General features: G+C 37.9%; 1 long non-coding RNA gene across 1 annotated transcript; it reads left to right on the top strand.

Annotated features, from left to right (window-relative positions):
• The first annotated feature begins 2,418 nt into the window (after positions 1-2,418).
• On the top strand, positions 2,419-20,464 carry LOC117062713. The gene is made up of 3 exons (XR_004428505.1): positions 2,419-2,476; positions 13,980-14,083; positions 20,150-20,464. It is a non-coding gene; the product is annotated as an uncharacterized LOC117062713 (long non-coding RNA).
• Positions 20,465-21,256: the final 792 nt, after the last annotated feature.

Here is a 21,256-nt window from a genome sequence, read left to right as displayed (position 1 = left end):
ACTGAATAAAGATTCTGTGCCAACTGAAGACTTCTCAAGGAATAGAAAGAAACCTAGTAGGTAGATACAGATATGTGCAAATCTCCTTGCGAGTTATTTTTCACAACTACAGTGAGCATTAATAATTAAGTCCTTGAGACTTAGTGATGAATAACACATCAGGTCCTTCCTGCTTATTTATACCTGCTTGGCACTTCAAACTTATGTAATTATCTGATCAATAAACAAATGCTTTTTGAAAAGTAGAACTTAATGCATTTTAATATTCTATGGGCATGAATTTTAGAGCAATGCAATACTTGGCAATGGCAATGCTTTTTAAATTTAGAGTTATTTTATAACACAGAGTGGAAAGGATTGCGTTTTCTCACCCTGCTTCATTTAGATCTTATCAATCTAGCTCCATTTCAGGTTATAAAAATCACTTGATTTTACAGAGATGTTTCTGTTTGCACTTTTTTTTTTTAAATCCCTCAGCATCCAACTGAAAGCATCTCCAGAGCAGAGTCACTGCTCTCTCTCACCCACCCTCTCAGGCAAAAGCAAATGCCTCTCTACTATATTCCAGTAAACTTGGTAAGTGCCTCCATTAAATCTAGCATCTCCTTATATCAGGCCCAGGTGTATAGGTCATTTAAAAGATGGAAAATGGCATGTGATATTTGGTATTCCTGATGTCATTTTAGTTAGTTGAGTATAAAATATTGGTTGAATGTTGCCAAAGTATGAAAAGTGCATCAGGGTATTTGTGGAAAAGCACTGAAGGTAAAGGGCAAGCTCAAAAAAGCTAAAAGGATCATGATCTCTTGCCATTAGCTAGCTTGGCATCCTGGAACTTCCCTTTAACTGTTTGTGTTTTAGAGGGTATTGGCCAATCAGAGCGGCAAAAGGCAGAAGGCAATCTCTGAGAGCAGCTGAACATTATCTTGTCCACCTGCACACCTTCCATTCGGGAACGCTTAACAGAAGGACTGAGGAGAAGCTCAGCCAAATTATTTGAAAGAGACTGTTTTTAGGAAGGAGTATTGCATAGTAATGGGCAATAAGACTTCCTGAAAGGTTCTCATTCCAGTTAAGGTAGAGGGAGCACACTCACAGTTTAGATTTAAAGTTGGCTCAAATATTAGAACTGTCCAATGGTGTAACCAGAAAGAGTCCTAGGAAAAACACTGTTCCTGGTTTGAGGAATGGGAAGGGGAGCCGTAACTGAAAGAGAGTGTGGGGAATCTTCCGTTGTATTTTTTCTCTCTCTCCCCAAGCAAGCCCCAGACTTATACACTGTGGCAAGGATGCTACCTTACATTTAAAGTGGTAAAATAATAATTCTAGTTAGAATGTCAAACATTAAGTACGCATGTTATAATTTATGGAGTAGGGACTAAGCTAAAATAAATTAGAAATATATAATTTAATTTTAAATTGGAAACAAACTTCTAGAGCCTGTAGTTCAAGCCCTTTATTTGCAGATGAAAAAGCATGTCCCCCCCAGTGGCAAAAGTTACATCCAGGAAGTGACGGATGAAACAGGCACAATCCTGGTCTCTTATTGTTCAGAATGGGCATGGTGGCTCATGCCTGTAATCCCAGCACTTTGGGAGGCGGAGGAAGGCGGATTCTTGAGGTCAGGAGTTCAATATCTGACAAAACCCTGTCTCTACTAAAAATAGAAAAATCAGCTGGGTGTGGTGGCGTGTGTCTCTAATCCCAGCCACTCGTGAGGCTGAGGCAGGAGAATCGCTTGAACCTGGGAGGCGGAGATTACCGTGAGCTGAGATCGTGCTACTGCACTATAGCCTGGGTGACAGAGTAAGACTCCATCTCAAAAAAAAAAAAAAAAAGAGAAAAAAAACAAAAACAAAAACAAATTTTATTGTTCAGCCCAATGTTCTTCCTTCATAATGTAGCATGAAACCAATTTTCAGTATCCTCACACCATAAGGTAAAACTGCTTTATATTTTCCTGAGTGATGCTGAAATATATAGTCCCAATATAGCTTCACGCCATCACTTTTTGGATGAAAATGCTTTAAATAAAAATGTCTCAGAGTAATAGGCCTATTTTCTTCTAATTTAATTTAAATGCACACTCAAGGAAAGTCACATTTTCTATAAGAAGAAACCTCTAAAAGTGCTTTTAGAGCCTCCTCTTTATTGAGTTTTAACCAAGGATGCTCTTGCATTGAGGCCCTTGGGAAAGTTGTGGTTCCTGCCCAGGCTGGTCACTTATGGGACAATTTCAATGGAGTCAGCAGAAAGTTAGTGGAAAGGTCTTCACATTTCCAAATATGAATATCCATAGTTCCAACTCCAGATCTTCTCATTAATATTCACTAAAAATTAGTATCCAGACTTTCAGAAGAGATTTCTTGTGGTGGATAGAGTATGATTTGTACTTTATTTTGCAGATGAGAAGGAAGACGATATCAACTACAGGTCTGTAGACATTTTAAGAGATCATGCTCTTTCACATTTACAGGTAAGTAAGAGGCCTGGCCCTTACCTTCCCTTTGAAAATTCCAGAGTTTATTTTAAAGCCTTGGTTGAATGCATTCTGGCTCAGTCCTGCTGGCAAGTGTCAGATAATAGTATTTGTTTTGTATTTGGAGAAGCCGAAATCTAGAGGTGTCAGCAGCTTCGTCGATGACATACATTGCCCACAGGACTGATTTTATCCCAATTAAATCAAATAAACATCAACTTAAAGAGTATATGTTTCATATGAAAATTGTAGCCTTAATTAATAAAAACTTGAAAATTCATAAGTTTCAAAGTTTTTACTGGAGGGAAAGAAACTGTTTGGAAGCAGAAGTAGCTAGATGTTCAAACTGTGGCTCTTCTTCCAAACATTTTCCTTTGTCCTGGGAATCCATGAGAATTTACTGCTGCTACCACTGATCTGGTCCCAGATGTTTGCTGCTCTGCCCTGGCTGACGTATTAAACATGTGTGCAGTTGAAATTTTCTAAAGCATGCCTGAGATAAAAACAACATATTCAACAAAATCAGATGGAATTGTGTGAAACCTGACAATGTAGTTTGTCAGTGAGACAAATGTAGTTTGTCAGTGAGACAATGTAGTTTGTCAGTGAGAGCTAGGTTGAGACTCAGACATAAGCCTGAGCTTCCACCTGCCTAGTGGATGCTTTCAGACTCCTTCTCAGGGCAAAGCTCTTCTCACTTCATGGGAGACAATGTGTCATCAGATAATATGCTCTAGAATACAGGGCACAAACTAGAAATCATCATAATGCAAGAGAATGAGCTCATTGTACATATTTTAAAAACACTTAGAATCTGTAGTGTCTTTTCTTACAATCCTCTGTGCAATAAACTTTGGGGACATAGATGGTGTGCTGTGTTGACTAGTGTCTCCCCAGAACTCATGTCCAACAGGAACCTAGGGATATGACCTTACTTGGAAATTTGCCGATGTTGGTTGGGATGAAGTCATGCTAGAATCAGGTGGGCCCTGCTCCAGTGACTGGTGTCCTTATAGGAAGAGAAACCAGAAACACAAGGATGTAGAGAGAGAATACCATGTGACAACAAAGGTAGAGATTGGAGTGATGCTGTCACAAGCCAAGGAACATCAAGGATTACCAGCTGTCACCAGAAGCTAGGAGAGAATCATGGCATGGATTTTCCCTCTGAGGCCGCAAGAAGGAATCAACCCTATAGATGCTTTGATTTTGCACTGCTGGCCTCCAGAACTGAACGATGCAAAGTATTGTTTCTGAGTGTGTCTGTGAGGGTGTTGTTAGAGGAGATAACATTTGAGTCAGTGGAGTGGGAGAGAAAGACCCACCTTCAGCATGGGTAGGCACCATCCAATCTGCTGCTAGAGTGGCTCCAACAAAGCAAGCAGAAGAAGGTGGGCTAAGCTGGCTTGTTGAGTCTTCACCCTTTCATCTTTCTCCTGTGCTGGATGCTTCCTGCCCTTGAACATTAAACTCTTGGTTCTTTGGCCTTTGTCTCTTGGACTTATATCAGTAGTTTGCCAGGGCCTCTCAGGCCTTCAGCCACAGACTGAAGGCTGGACTATCAGCTTCCCTACTTTTGAGGCTTTGGGACTCGGACTCAGACTGAGCCTTTATTGGTTTCCTTGTTCCTCAGCTTGCAGATGGCCTATCATGAGACTTCACCTTGTGATCGTGTGAGTCACTTCTCCTTAATAGACTCCCTTTCATATATACATCTATCCTATTAGTTCTGTCCCTCTGGAAAGCCCTGACTAATGCAATTGCTCTAAATGCTTTACAAATATTAACTTTTAAAATCTTCACAATAATCCTGAGATAAGTACTATTATTTGCCTGATAATACATGTTTGAAGCTTAACAAATACTTTGAATAAATGAGGGACTAAATGGATAGATAATGATGGATGTAACATAAAAATATTTCATCATATGAACTTTCCTAATTCTCATTACTCTTTTGATTTTATACCAGTGACATTATATGCTTATGATTACTGCCCAAGCCAAAACAAATAATAAGAATATCCAGAATGGACAATGCCATCAGGGGCACTTAGAATTCTGAGACAGATGCCTCATTCACAATTGTTCTCAAGAAAGTATTATTCAAGATACGCTTGGCAAAAAGCCTTATTTGAAATTATTTGAATAAGCGGATGACAGGAAACCCTGTAAAACCCAAACCATGATGAAATGCATAATGTCTGCCTAGGAGGAGGCATATTCTAAAATCAACACAGAATTCCCCTATAAAAGGGCTCCCAACCCTTTTAGATATATTTGCCTTGGCTCTAACAAGCTCCAATTCAACATTAAACCTGTAGCTCATCTTTTTGAGGGCTCTTCAAACTCTGTGATGATTACTGGTTGTGATTTCTGTTGGCATGATGAGAATGCCCTTCAACATTTTCTTAAAATTGCACCCACTAGGATAGGAAGAGACCAGGCCCTTGTGACCTCGGTTGGGTACAACTCTACCATCATTAAGCATTTCAGAAAAAGGATGGCCTAGATATCAAAGATAGATACTCATTTGTAAGCACGTGCAGATCATCTCTATTTCTAAGCACCTATGGATTGTTTTCAATATTTCAAAATATTTCAGAGAGGTTTTATTTCTGAAGGGAAAATGGGTTATAATTTGATGGAGTAGCTTGGGGTAGGCATAAATAGATTTTATTTCTATAGACGTTCACATAAAATCACCAGATTTCTTGGGAATATAGAAGATTTTTTTGGCTTTATTTTTGTTAATTGTTATTCACCGAGGCCCACTTTGAAAACAACTATTTGTAAAAGGCTATTTTTGTTTCTCCAGACAGAAATTATTCTATCTTTCTCTAAATTACGTCCATTTAAAATTTATTATTGTCCCTCTTTCTTCTGGAGGAAAGATGTCTCCTTGAGTTTAGGGGACATGTGTTATCAACTTCTGTTTCATTTCTTTATTCACTTGAAAAAGGAAGTTCCTACTTTCTAGGAGTTTACAGTCTAGTAGGAAAATCAAACAATGCACAGACAACTAAAAGGATGGGAATAAGGCTAGAGGCTATGGACAAGGTGATATCTGTGCTGAGGACTGATGAATAACTAAGAGTTCCCCAGTAGAATGGGCACCACTGAATGTAAAACAAAGAGAATAGCCAATTAAGAGGCCTAGCAGTGAGAGAAAAAGGAGGATGTGTTTGAGAAAATTAAAGGAGCTCTTTATAGCTAAGAAGAGTATGGAGCATAATATGAGGGCTGAGGGCCAAACCTAAACAGAATAATGGGGTTCATCTCATGAGGGTCCCTGTGAACCATGTTGCATTGTAAAAGGGCTAGGTGGTGGGAGAGTCCAACCAACTGGAGAAAATGATAATTATATTTCTACTTTAGAAACATCACTTTAGTTGAAGAATAATAAGAGAATAGAAGGATCATTTCTTATGTCAGAGAGAAAGCTGGTTGATGGGAGGGTTAATTCTGGTAAGGATAAAATCAACAGATACTTTAGAAGTAGAAAATTAATACTTGATATTAATTGAGATACAGGTGTGCGCATAAGAAAAAATGTGTTAAGGATAACCTCCAGGATTCTGATTTGGTGTTCTGATTTTCATTGTTGTATAGCAAACTACACCAAACTTAATTATACTCATGATTTCTGTTGGTCAGGAATTCAGAAATGGCACCCACCACAGAGATGGTTTTTCTCAACTCCATGATCTCTGGAGATTCATCAAAAACTTGAAAGATGGGGGTAACTTAAAGACGGAGGGACGGGAATTAACTAAAACCTCATTCACTCACATTTCTGGCAGCTGGATGGAAAGAACTAATGATTTGGACTATCAATATTGTCTCCCCATATGGTTTAAATCCCTTATAATATGGCAGGCTTGAGGTATTTGTACTTCTTCCATGGTGACTCAGGGCTCCAAGTACAAATGAGCTAGTGAGCACGGTAGAAGCTGTAGCTTCTGTGATCTAGAATTGTACATAATCCAACACTATAATAGACATGCTCTACTGGTGCAAAGGAAAAAGTGCACGGACCCTATCACAGAGTACCAAGGTTTCTTAAGCCGTGTTTTAAAACTACTGAAGTTTGAAATCTGATTTACATTTCTCTCACATGTGACATACACCTAGCTCCTCCTCTAAATTTCTCACTCCATTACAGAATCAAATAAAAAATCTAGGGTCTCATCATCTAAATTAAATATAGGTGCAGATGGGGCTTTAAAGTACAGTCTCTCCAGTATGAATCTTCTTGATCTAAAAACTTATGAACAAAAGAGATGACTTTTTTGTCTCAACCTGATTCCTCCCCATACAAGGTTGTGGATCAGTAAGTCTCTTTTTATTTCATACTGTTTCTGTCTCTGTCAGCTCAAGCTCATACAATTCTTTTGCAAATATTTTAAAGTTCCTATGTATCAGTTTATAACACTCTCCATTTAGGCAAAAGTCACACTCACAAATGGTGTTTCAATAAGCTCTTCTTTGACTTGGGCTGCCTTGAGGCAATAGTCTTATAATTCATAAGTGCTTTACTGAGAGGGCTTATAAGGCATGCAGAAAGATGGAAAGACATCTTCAGATCTTCTTAACACTCCTTAAGAGTCTATAAGCACCAATTTAAATCTTGCTGAGATCTTGTCAAAAGGGTTTTATAATCACATACTTGGTTTGTCTTTACCCTGTTGGCATCACCCTCAATTTGACCTTTGGTCTAGGCCCTTCCTTACTTTGAGAATATCATTCTGGGAGAAACTAGGAAAATAATAGCTTTATTTTTGAATGCAGAAAATTCTGGATCTTTTCTATTTCCTTTATTTTTTTTTTTTTCCTGAAACCTGAACAATTCATTTTTAGCTCATCTCTTTCTATTTTTGTCTTATCATACACAGCTAAAAGAAGCCATTGGAAGTTTTAACAATCTGCCTTGAAATCATCTTAGGTAAATCTCTCAATTAATTAAGTATATTTTCTGATTTCTGTGACACTGTGGTTGAAGGTATTGACAAAATTGCCTCCCTGAACTCCCAGTCTTTTCTTGAACCTGTAGTCCCACACATTGCCTGGTCCTATAGCCACTGCTACATCTTTCAGGATTTTGTTGAAGCTGTAACCACAATTACTTCCAAGTGCCAAAGTCTGTTCCAGTAAGTATTGATGCACAACAAACCACCTAAAACTTTAAAATAACAACCATTCTACTATGCCCATTCTATTATTCACTGCAATTCTCAAGGTCAATGATTCAGAAGGGCATATCAAGGATGGCATGTTTCTGGTCTGTGATGTCTGTATGAGGCTTCTGCTTGGAAGAACTGAAAGCCGAGGGTAACTCAATGATGTGAGCTGGCATTAACTAATCTTATTTATGTGTCTGGCAGACGGGTGGGGAGAAAGTAAAGATGAAAACTGAAAACTCCAGAGTCTATCTGTATCCCCTATGTGATTTTGCTTCCTTGCAACATGGTGACCTCACTGTAGGTGGCCTTTTGTCTGGTGGCTCAGGGTTGCAAGTGCAACTTCAGGTGGAAGTTGTATTAGCTTTTATGATCCAGTCTCAAAGATCTCATAGGGGAAGTTCAGCAGTACAATATTGACTGAAGCAATCACAATCCCTCCAAAATTTATGAGGAAGGAACATGAACAGTACCTCTCTCTATGGAAGTAATGTCAAAAAAAAAACAAAAACAAAAACAAAAACAAAAAACCCTTGAAGACATGTTTCAAAACCTCCACACCTTAGTATGAATGTTTTACTGAATTGAGGAACATGAGAATAGAAGCAAGTTTGTGGATAGAATGATCCAGGTCAGGTATGGAAATTTGAATTTTGAGCTATCTCTATAGTATCTAGTTGGCAAAAAGTAGAGAATTTTGGAGCTCAGGATGAAGTTCAGGGCTGAAATTAGAGTTTGGAAAAATGCATCTGATATTTAAAATCCTGAAAGTGGGTGAAAGTATCTGCAGGGATGTGTAAACTAACAAAAGTAGTCCTGTGACACAGGGAAAAGCATAGGTGGGCACACTCAGGATGCAAAACGAAGTAGACAGAGGCAGGTGTGGGTCCCAGAATCCAAATGAACAAAGCATTTCAGGAAGGAGGAAGTTAATTATGCCTAATTATGCAGGTACTATAGGCAAGTGACTTCAAAATGTTAAAGGCTGAATTTGAGGTAGCCGCAAGAATACCATTGGTGACCACAGAAAATAGTTGTTTAATGTAATTTCTAATATATATACGTACATAAATAGACAATAAAATATTGTATTTTAAGTCATAAAGCCCTGGTTTAGAACACCCCCATTGTTCCTTTCTAGTCCCAGGGAAGAAGTGCCAGATCTTGAGAACACCAGACTGCAAAACATCCAATACTGCAAATTCATACCCTCCCTGACCACAACTTCAATAATTCCAGGTTATTTGCTTAAATATCCCACCTTTCAGAGTTCCTACATCTAACAAAGTGATTCTGGCCTGACCATCTCAAACTGTGTGTTTTTGTGAACCAGCATTAAAGACACTGTCTTATAAATACCCCAACTTTCTAAACAGTCTCTCCTTCCTTTGTTTAATGCTTGCTTGGCAAAGCTCCATCCTTAGATAAAAACAGTTGCTTAGCTTCACATGCCTGTATCTGGAAATCTTGTTATATTTTTAACAAGCTGCTTTCCCACTGTCGAATACTTTTTCATACCTCTTCTGTCCTCAAGCTTCTGACCTTCCACCTCCATCTTGGTCTTAGTGGAAGACCTTGTCTAGCACTTCATGAAGAAAAGGAAACACTTATAATGATGACACATTTATAACATTTGAAGCACTTTAATCAGAGCCATAATCTCTCAGTAACTATTAATCATTATTATTATTAACCAAATGTGGGATGATTAAAAGAGCAGAGATGTTTCCACAGTCGGGGGAGAGCAGAGGACCAAAAGGGCCATTGGGGAACAGAGGCCAGATGGATCCCAGATCCTGACCCTGAGCTACCTTTGGATGCAGTTGTATTTATAAGTCGCTCCCATTTGAGAAGTTTGTGAGTGAAGACATGAAATGGAGAGCATGTTGGAGAGGCGGAAGGGGAAGGCACCCTGTGTAGCAGAGAGCAGAGACTCACTGGGATACAGTGGAATGGCTTGAAAATGAGAAGTGTGAGGAATGTTAGAGGCTGAAAGCCCAGCGTGGGGACACAAGAACAGTACAGGATAGGTGACTGCATGGGCTACTTACCTTAGAAGATGGCCAAGTACATCCGTCAGTTGCACAAAAGGATCAGTCCCTGCAGCTGTCTGATGAGTGGACTCTGGTCTCCTATGGAAGTCAGCTACCCCCTCTCTCTAGAATGGACTGAGTGCACCCGGAGGGGCTCCACAGTCCCCCTAAAAATACAATGTTCAGGGTTCCTCTTATCTGCTTTTGTTGCTTTTTTGGGGATCTTTTTCTTCTTTGCCAAATGGATTCATCCTTCCTCTTCAAAAACCAGAAAAAACAATACCCTTGAGTGAAAATGTTTCTAAATCTTTAGACAGAGTTAGCAACTATATTATAGCACTTACCAATTGCAATGCAGTGAATTACTCACTGCCTTTTCCTCCAAGTATACACTAAGTTTATCAGAGGTAGACCCTGCTTTATTAGATATTGATATGTTCTCATTCCTCGTTGTTTAGCATATTTTCCGATCCACAATTGGTATTCAATCTGATTTCTTCAATGAAGATGTCAACTGTGTGTATATTTGTCTTCTCCACTAGAGTGTGAGCTCAATGGTATAAGGAGCTTTATCTTATGCATTCATTTATCACAGCTCTGAAGCATTTCTGACACATAGTAGGTACTCAATAAAAGTTTGGAGAATATCATCTTGTGACTGTATTATTTTCCCCTCTCATGCACAACCATGGTTCGACTTTGATAAGTGACAAGACTAGAACTGATATTGGAATAAATGTTTCTCTACCAAAATATCACAAGTTCTCTTCCAAATATATACAGCCTAAAGAGAAATATCAGAAAAAAAAAAAGTAAATCCAATTTGTATTCAGAAATGGTGCAACCTTCCCATCTAGCCTGGACTCACATGACTGAGCTGGAATAAGGTTTTGGAATCTAGAAGCTGTGTTCACTCAATATTCAGGTGGCATTCACAGAGAGATGCACAGAAATGATAGAATTTCCATGGTCTCTGAATCCTTCTACCTTTACTGTTTTCAGTCTCATAGAGATTCGTAACAAGAAAGATTCATCCTGCCTTTTATTTTTTTCCTTTAGATTAAAATTATCTTGATTATTAAATACTATATTTACTTTTTCAAGTATATCATAAATTCCCAAGAAGCGATTTTTTATTTCTTTACCTAAGAGTAATTTTAAGCTTAAAATCCTTTTATTCCAGTTCAGCAGAAATTCCTGGAGCCTTGACTCTGAGCCAAGTGCTGTATAAAAGACCGTGGAGAGCATCACTGGGGTGTATTGTGTGTGGGGTGGTAGGGGCATGGAGGGCGAAGGTGTTACCCTCTCCCACCCCTGAAAAATGCACTGAAGGAAATAAAATTATTTTACTGCAAAATATATGTTTTTGACGTATTTTGAGTTGGCTGTTCAGAGAGCCAGCAAGCAGAAGCAGGCTTGCAAAACTGTCTTTTGTGGGAGAGATTTGCATCTGTAGAGAATCTGCATTGACGCTGTCAGGCCTTCCCTTGTCCAGATCTAGGAAAGATTAATTGAGAGTCTGACACCTCTAAAGGACTGAAAGAAACATATCCCATCTATTCTCTCTGACAGCTGCTACCTGTGAGGTTTCATTTATACAAGAAGACCACCTTTGTTAGCCAACCCTTCTCTTCTCTCTCCCACAGCCTCTCTTGACAATCACCTGATTTACCACCATAACTTGTTTTTGGCTACTCTCGGCCTTTATTCTTTCTGTAACCTCAAGATGACATATAAGCTTCTCCATCCATTGGGGGGGTCACGTAATCCCTCTGTGATTCTCCCTGTATACACGTTAATAAATTGTATGTCATTTCTCTGACTATTCTGCCTCTTATGAGTTGATTTTTCAGTGAAACTTCGATGGGTGAAAGGGAACCTTCTTTTCCACCGCTACACACCTAAGCCTTAGTAAGGCAGACTCTGGCAGGGAAAAACATCATCATGTCCTGTCCTCACTGGGCATAAAAATCTTGACCCAAATTATCTGGTGTGGCTCACTTAGTATAGGTATTTCCTAAAGGAATGTTATTTAGAACACAGCTCTTTAAGATGCTCATAGAAAACAGTAGGTAGAGGGAGCAGGGCTTCATGTGTTTGCAAATGCTTGAGATAACTTCCTCCTAAAAAGATTTTTTAAATGTCTCATGGAATTATATTGTACACGTCTTGGGAAATGTTAATCTAAAGTAATATCTGAACACCTTTTTTTTTTGTAAAAGATTGTCTTTATAACCATTTTGTTTTAAATTATTGAATTTGTTAAACTGTTGGATCTGCTTTCTGAGTTGACTTCCAGGTAGAGTCCTGTCTATACCCAGTGAGGTAGCAAGAGCCAAACAGAGGGTTCAGATATCAATCTCTTTATGATGGATTTGAACCAGTATGGCCAAGACAATCGTATCTCTTCTGGACTCATGTGGAACTTTGGCTCTATGTGCCATCTTAGCTGTATCTGGGTGGCATAGGCTGTTTTTTGATGGCTACATTTTTATTGAGGGTCTATATTAGTAGTAAAACTTAGTCTTTACTTATGCACTTTCTCAAAGTTGATCCCTTATGGTTTGTCTGGATGCAGATTCTCACAGGGAGAATCACAGAGTGATTACCTGACCTCCCAATGCATGTAGAAGCTTATATGTCATCTTGAGGTTGCAGAAAATTTTGATGCAGATTTAGGAAAAAGCTACAGCTTGGGCTTAAGCCCATGGATATGGGATTCAAGTCATGCTACAGAGCTGGTCTAGTGAGAAGAGTCTGAACTCAGTGCTTCTTAGAGGAGTTCAAGTAGAGGGCAATGAACGGTCTTGGAGTGAACTGATGAGCAAGGAATTGTTCTGGGCATATCATGCAGATGGCTGTAAAAACTTTCTTGACCTATAGTCATGAGTAACTACTAGAAGATATGGAAATCATTGTCATGAATGGCAATTGCATCGCATCTTTGAGACCACCTAGATTCTGTTGGCCTTGGTGTTAGAGACTACAACACTGAGAATAGAATCCTTTAGCAAAACGACAAGCTACTCTGGACTAGAGTATAATATATAGTATAGACCCCTTTTTGACTTAAATTATTAACCTTGAGGTTCTTTAATTATCTGGAAAGAAAATTTTCTGTAGGAAAATAGCTTTTCTGTGATTCAGGGACCATCTTATTATATAGAATAGACTTTATATGTTTTCTCAAAGGAGAGCCTTTTTAACTCAATTTGATACTGAAAATGCTGCAATCCTTATTTTAGCTTATGAATGTGTTGTATTTCTCTGGAGGATCCAGTGGGTTTTTCTTTTTTTTGTTTTTGGTTGTTTTTGTTGGTTTATTTGTTTTTTCTCAGTTAAGTTATTGTGCTGTGGTGGCTAGGTTTTCTTCAGAATGCTTGTATGTTATTGATTTTAATCAACTTCATCTAACAAAAACCACATACACAAATCTTTTTGAGATACAGCTTTTACTCCATATACTCATCTCTATTGTGAGTATAATTAAAGTTATTTGAGGCCACACCCTTAGTCTTCTTTCTAGGAAACATCTTATCCCACTGAAAGAATTTGCCTGGCACTACCTTAATCCTCTTAGGGATATTTTTACAGCTTATCTTTTCACAGCCTTGTTTTAATAACTTCGGTTTTTATTTTAGATACATAGGGTCCAAGTGCAGGTTTGTTACATGAGTATATTGCTCTTAGGGATCTGGATAAGTGGTATGACAGCCACACTCTGGTTTGGAGCTTGCCCTGAGACTAAGGCTTAGTGGCCTTTCTAACTCAAAGGTTTTCTTAATTTTTTACTTTACTGTAGAGGATTTAAAACGTTTCATTTTCAACCTCTTTAAACTCCAGCATTTTGGATAACCCCACATTCTTTTGCATTTCTGCTTGCAAACTAATTAGTTCATTACTGAGCTCATCTCTTTCTCAAAGCACACAGTCAAATGCAGCTGGAAAGAACCAATTCACGCTATCAACATTCTACCTCAGAACCTCCTTGCTCAAATCTCTGTTTCTTATGTATTTTTTCTTGCTATCTATGTTGCTTCAGGTGACAGATTTACCAAAATTTTCCCAGCATATTACATAGGTTTTCATTTTTAAAATTCAGTCTCCTATTGTGGTTTCCTAGTTGGTTTCCATAAAGTTTCAAAATAATGTCACATTTTAAAGATTTGATTACAGCCAGTATCCTTGCAATAATATTGTTCTTGCTCAAGAGTCAAGTTTTCTTAGGTGACTCTGCTTCAAGATGTGGTTTGGGTTTATTTCTGATCCAAATGTCTCTCATTATAGGTCCACGGGGTATCCAGGACACACATTTTCTATAGTGGACAGGAGATGCTCAGAATAAGTGAGAGGGAATGTTCAGTGTCTGTTAAAGCCATAGCTCATCACAGGTACCGTGCCATTTTCTCCCATATTCTATTTGTAAAACTAGTTATCTCGACAAGCCCGCATGAATGGGATGGGGAAGTATTCTTTGCTCATGATGGACCACAGCAAAGGAAGGAAGAATGTCAGCAACTGATAGAATTTACTAGAGAGAAAATGGTCCAGGATATTACTCTCTGGAACATGCAGCTATTGAAGGTTTCAGGGAAAACAATCTTATGCACACCTATTGCTGCTAACACTGCTGATGATCAACATGACTGCGGCAATTTAGTGAAAGAGCCCTAAATAACATTGGCTTCTGAACACTTGCCTAGAATTGGCTGATTCTACTTTTTCTCTTTTTGAAAAAGTATGTATACTTTTGTGCTTCCAAGATTTTTGAAACTTCCACATTTTCTCTAGAGTTCACAAAATTGCTGACAATGGACGGTGGTTATATAGGTGAATTTTAATTTATTCATTTTATTTTTTATTTTTTAAATATCCCAAACCATGGTCAATTCTTCTCAACATTTTTATGTGTTGAAACTTCAAATTTTCAGATAAATTGAAAGCTTGGTTCAATTGTGCCCATGAGAGTCTGATTGGGAAAACAGAGGTACACTCATTATTTTAGCAGAAAGAATTCAGCATAGGAGATTTATTCAACAGATACTGGAGGACTAAAACCTAGATGCAAGGAAAAGGGATCCACAGAGTTTATAGCCAAGCTTCAAAAGGCAGAGCAGGTGCTGCCCAGCTGAAGCTAACATGTTGGGGGCTTGGAGGAGGCTCCTTGTGAAGATGGGGCAAAGGCAGGCTGGAAGATGGCAATGAGTCTGGTTCTTTGACTGTCTGAGGAAGGAAACTGGAACCAAGTGCTACTGGGAAACAACTGCCTATTAGATTGAAGAATTGCTGGGGGGGTACCGCAGGAACAGCAAGTAGACAGAAGGCTTCATATTGCTTATCTGTCTTGCAGCCTTCAGTCTCTCCTACCACCCTAGCGTGGGAGCCTAATGTGGGGATATCTGGCTAAGGAGAAATAGGGTTTCCTGAGTTTCAACCCAAGCATCATAAATAACATACAAAGATGTGGTGTTGGGATCCAACAATAAGTACCTATGTGCTCTTTACTTATTTTATCAATTGATAAAATTCTGTGGCACTTGCTTATCTGTTTATCTACTTTTTGGGGGGAAGAATTTGAAAGTGATGATGATGCTAACAAAAAAAAAAAAGAAGAAGAAAGTGATAATACTTCATCCCCAAGTACTTTGACAGGTGTCTCATAAATAACATAATGTCACTAACACATATGATAAAAACTAACAAAAATTCAATCCTTCCGTCACAATACAGTCTATATTAAAACATCTTCAACTGTCCCCAACATACCTTCCTTTTATAACTGCTTTTTGTCTCCTTGATTCAGGATCCAACCAAATTCTGCACATTGCATTGACTGTTAAGCTTTTTGAATCATCGAAATATTTTAAATGGTATTAAAAATGTTAGAGTCTCGGTCATTTTTTTTTATGGAATGTTCCTCATGATGGATATTTAAAAAGTATTTTCTATGTGCAGAATTTGGAAATGATACGACAAAGATAATGTTACATAATTTTCTTTCAACATAAGAGGCAGATGTTGTCCGTTTGTCCCATTATTGGTAATATTTGTTGGTAATACTAGGTTTGATCACTTAAGTGGTGATAGCCTGGCACTTTCATTGTAGAAGTACATTTTCCCTTTTATAATTACTAAGTAATATATGAGATGAAACTTCAAGATCATGTGATTATTGTATTTCCCAGCAACTTTTTATGAATGACTTTAGTATCTACCAATGATACTTGCCTGAATTAATGATTATCTTAGGGGTTGCAAAATAGTGATTTTTTCCTAACTATTATTCTACATTTATGTGACGGCTAATTTTATGTGTCAACCTTGACTTGGCCATGGAATGCCCAGACAGCTGATTGAACATTGTGTCTGGGTGTGTCTGTGAAGGTGTTGCAGGGGGAGATGAGCACTGGGACCAGTGGACCAAATGAAGCAGGCCTCCTCCCAGTGTGAGTGGGCATTACCCAACCCACTGAGGGCCTGAATAGAGCAAAAAGGAAAGGAAGAGGAAGGTTAAATTCACTCCATCTGACTACAAGAGTTGGGACATTAACCCTATCCTGCCCTCAGTGCTCTTGGTTCTCAGGTTTCCAGACTCAAACTGGAACTGGAATCTATACCGTCATCTATCTGAATCTCAGGCATGTGAACTACACCATTGGCTTTCCTGGGTCTCCAGCTTCCAGAGGGCAAATTGTGTGCCTAATCAGCCTCCACAATATCATGAGCAAATAACTTATAAAAACCTCTTCATATATCACGTATACTGTGTGTGTATATATATGAAGTAGAAACTATATATTTATAAATATATATTATATATGTATGATATATAATATATAATATGTGTATATTATATATTTGCATAATATATATATGTATATATACATATAATATATAATATATAAATATTTATAAATATATAATATATATTTAAAAACCTGAGTATAGGATATATAAATATATTATATGATATAGTCTATTTATAAACATATAATATGTAATATATTTATAAATATATATGTATAATATATAATTTTATAATATTATATATGTATAATATATAATTTTATAAATATTATATAAGTATATATTTCCTGCTGGTTCTGTTTCTCTAGTGAACTCTGACTAATATAACTTATGAACTGACTTTCTTTTTCCATTTTTCTCCTTTTTATCCCTGTTTTCTACATAACAATAAGAACACATAATGTTTTTAATTCAACGTGTTATAATCCATTTCCAAAATTAGTCTGTGTCAAATTACGGCAGATTTAGACAACAAGAGCTTTGTAAAGATGTGTTTCACTCAAATTTCTGATTTTAGTTTCAATTCAAGTTACTCAGTCACAGCGAAAATGTAGTTCTTTGAGCTATAGAGTGCAAAAGCAGAAGCAAGAAATCATACAAACGACACTTTTTCAGCATTTACAAATTCAAACATTATCTCCTTAAAAAGCTAAGGGGCTAAGCAAAATTAAAAGGTGGGAAAGGGAACTATGACCCGAACCTTTAATTGTTCAGTACTTTTCTGTCTGCCTTGCCCATCATGAGTTGTCCTCTGCCTGCGAATATTCTAACGTTTCCAGGAAAGTCACAAGAAAGAGAGTACAAGGTTGTTCAATGACACTGGTTGGGGGGATGTAGCCGGCTGGTAGGGTGTATAGCAGTTCTGAGGAGTCTTATGTCAGTGTGGGACCCGGGAGTTACGGTACATCTCATTTTCTATTAGTTCAGTTACATCACGGAGTGACATCATTTGGGTTAAATTATTGAGAGTCGCATTATTATTCTCTAATGTTCTCACACTCACCATGTTTTTGTCTTCCTAGGTGAGGTGGCCATGTGCTTATTGGAGTAGCTATTTCATTTGGGGTGACATACCAATGATTACAAGCAAACAAGAGGAGGTATTCTTCATAATATTTTAAAATGCACATGACACCGTGCTGTATCCTTTATTCATGGTCCCCTAGACTTTCAACACTTTTCTGCTTTTTGCCACCTAATGTTGCAGATTTATTGAGACTTTCCCTGTCTCAGATCTGGAATCGGCCATGTCTTAGAGAGCCCCGACTCCCTGGCATTTGGTAATTAAGATCTGAGAGCCATGTGTGTTCACTGCTTCTGTGTCATCATCGACTCTAGGCCCTTTCAGTAGAAAAGCAAGAAAATATTTGCATATTTAAACCATGAGATCATCCTGACATTTCTAATTCAAATTTTACCTGGCAGTCTTTCCTTAGTTTAGTTTATTTGATATTTTTATTTTATTTTTCTTACGAGGAAAATCTTGGGTTCTAATGATATCAATGCGCTTACTTATTTGCTTGTCTGTAGTAGAAGTAAACACTTTCACATTTTTAATATCAATATTAATACTAACAAGAAACTTACTAAATAAAGATGAACATTTCTGGTGGTTCTCTTTGTCCTTAAGCAATATCATACTAAAAGAGTATATTCAGAGTACTGCATTCAAAATTGTCTTGGATTATTTAGTTTCTCTGACTGGTTATGTCAAATATTAAAATAGAGTTAGATTTTTACTAAAATAGAGTTAGGTTTGTATTTCTGTTTTTACTGAGTTTTCTATAACTCCATAACTATTTTTAGTCTAAAGATGTTTGCTTCTTTAAAAGTAGGATATTGGCTGGGCACAGTGGCTCATGCCTGTAATCCCGGCAGTTTGGGAGGCTTAAGCAGGAGCATGACTTGAGCCCAGGAGTTTGAGATCAGCCTGCGCAACATAGCGAGACCCTGACTTTACAAGTAATAACAGTAAAAAAAATTGGCCAGGCATAGTGGCATACACTGAGGTGGGAGGATCACCTGTGTCCCGACGGTTGAGGCTTCCATAAATGGTGATTGTGCCACTGCACTCCAGCCTGGGTGACAGAGCAAGACCTCATCTCAAAAAAGTTAAATTAAATTAAAACAGAGGATTGTCCCTCCTAATCACCTTACATATCCTGGTGTTTATTCTCTTTTACTTCTTTCATCTATTTATTCCAGTGAGAAAAATAATAATAATGATAGCACGTATTGAGTACTTACTCTAATTCATGCATTCTTCATTCAGTGCTACTAATAATATACATGTAAAGAATAATAATCATATGACAGATATGATTTTAAGTATACAGACATATTCCATTTTAAGTATAGAAGACATATACATGTTAGGAGCATAGTTTAAGAAGAGATTTATGGTAAATGGCTGAACTTTGCCATTTTTTAGCTTTTCAAGTTACTTACTTCATACAAGTCTTTGGTTTTTTCACCTGCAAAATAGAGATGGTAAGATTTTTTTTCTTCATTTCAGGTTTAAATGAGTATAATTATCAAAGATTGAAAACTAAATATTTCAAAGATCTTTTCAGATATTGCACTTCTTGGTAAAAATCATAAAGATAGAACACACGAAGATACAGACAAATGTCAGTTTGGATTGGATCAACCACACCAGAGGCTCTGAATGAATAGACCCCTGGGGAGACATGGACAACCCTGGCACATGATGCTCACTTGGCAACTGGGAAAATGACAGCTATGTGCTAGGTGCTGACATATAGTTATCTGACATAATCATCATCACCCAAATCACTTTAAAATAATTATTATTAGTTCATGGTTCAACAACCAGTAAATCTAAAGATAAGATTGCACACTCCTCAGCCTGGTAGCAGAAAAGCCTGAGATCCTTCTACTAGAATCTTCCTTTTATAGCTAAAAGAATGCCTGGGGGCCATGGGCAATGCACGTGGTTTTCTAAGACGCAATCGTAAGACTATCTTTCCTGGGGAGGGCATTTGTACATTAGCAAATAAGAGAGTTACATTCACTGCAAACTCACAACTTTGCCTAAGTAGAAATGACCAGAGAGTAAGAATCCACATTTGGAAAACTGAATAATAAAAATTCCCCTTTGTTCTGGGTCTGATCCTGTAGTGTACACTGATTCTCTGCCAGGTTTTTCAGAATGATCAGGGAAAGTTGAAAACAGAACCACTTAATTCATTTAAAGATCAAAAGGGTGTGCATATGATATGATTTCATTAAGAATTAAATAATCCACATGATTTCAAGGTTAATGAGAAAAAACTACCCAACATATCTGCTTAAAATTCCCAGAACGCATTTGAATGAGGAATAAAGGCCTTTAACTAAGAACAGACTCTACTAGTTTTTAATAAGAAGTGATTTCCCCTAATTGCAATTTCCTTGAAAAAGATATTCAAGGCCTCAGAGTTTGACAGACTGTAGCAAAGAACTGGTGTAGGACATTCAACAGGACAAAAAAATGGGAGTTTTGAATTCAGCAAGTTCTACGATCTCTTGAATAGAGCCTACCAATTTTACTCTGTGCAGGGCAGGGCCTCGAAAATATCAAAGAAAGTTGAAGAGCAAAATGTGTAGAAATTACTTAATTTGTTGATTATAATGGTTTTTCCCATCAGGTCTATTACTCAAGAACGAGGTTAATGACCTTGCAGGAGTCAGGAAGAAGCAAGAGACACTTCGGGGAGCTCAGAACACAAAGCCTGACGATGAGAAGAGCATGATAAGAGAACCGCACCCAGCTCAAAGGTGGAGACATCATGACAAGGCGAACTCAGGAGCAAACACGGGGATTCTGCACTCACTGTGAGCAGCGTGGGGGCCTCATTCTGAGCCCTAACTCCTTCCGGGAAGTAGAGAATTGAATACATCTCAGTCTGGAGTCATGGATTTATTTTTTCTTATTCCAGTTAAGAAAATCCTTGGATTTTTAACATTTTGGGCCCAAAGTCTCACTCTGAAAATCTGATGAAAAATCATGATCATGCCACTAAAAAAATGCACATAATCATGCTCTAGCAAAATTTTGCTTGTAATTTCAGGTATATATAATCTGAAAGCTTTCCTTCCTACTGGTTAAGGACCTCCACTTTATAGGACTAATAAAAGCAGGTAACTCTATTCTAGGGACTTACCCTGCAACACTCTTTGACATAAATCATCTAATTGAATCCTCGTCACAACGACATAACGTGGGAATCTATATCTCTATTATCTAGAAGAAGCAAAGTGCAACAAATTTCAGTCATCTAGAAAGCGAGGGTGACTGTTAAGAAGTATGAGGCAGAGACATTATTGGTCTGCTTGGCACCCCTGTGGCCCCTGCTCCTTTTTATAGCTTCATGGAGTTATGGACAGCTAGAGACCAGTTCTGTTCAATGACTTGAGAGCAAAAGCAGAGTGTGTCATTTCTGGACCACAGTTACAATCAGTTTGCGACCCACTAATTTCCTCCCCTACCCTGCTGACCCTGGAAGCTACTTGTTGAGATGGGGGACAGGTTTGCTGCTAAGAAATGCAAATCCGAATTGCCAATGATGTAAAACCATAAGTTTGTTTCTCACTCCCTCCACCTATACAAAAAAAAGGATGGTAGGGGCCATGCCCATTGTAGTTACTCAAGTCCCCAGGCTGATGGTGGTCCATTGCGGCGCAAGTGCCCATGATTTCTGGCATGGAAAATAAAATGTTGGATTATACACTCTTCAATTCAACAATTCTAGGTC

This window comes from Trachypithecus francoisi, unplaced genomic scaffold, assembly GCF_009764315.1.
Source record: "Trachypithecus francoisi isolate TF-2019V2 unplaced genomic scaffold, Tfra_2.0 Lachesis_group17, whole genome shotgun sequence".
In the NCBI taxonomy this organism is placed as follows: Eukaryota; Metazoa; Chordata; class Mammalia; order Primates; family Cercopithecidae; genus Trachypithecus; species Trachypithecus francoisi.
The sequence above is the reverse complement of the archived record's forward strand: the minus strand, read 5'-3'. Positions and strand labels throughout refer to the sequence as shown.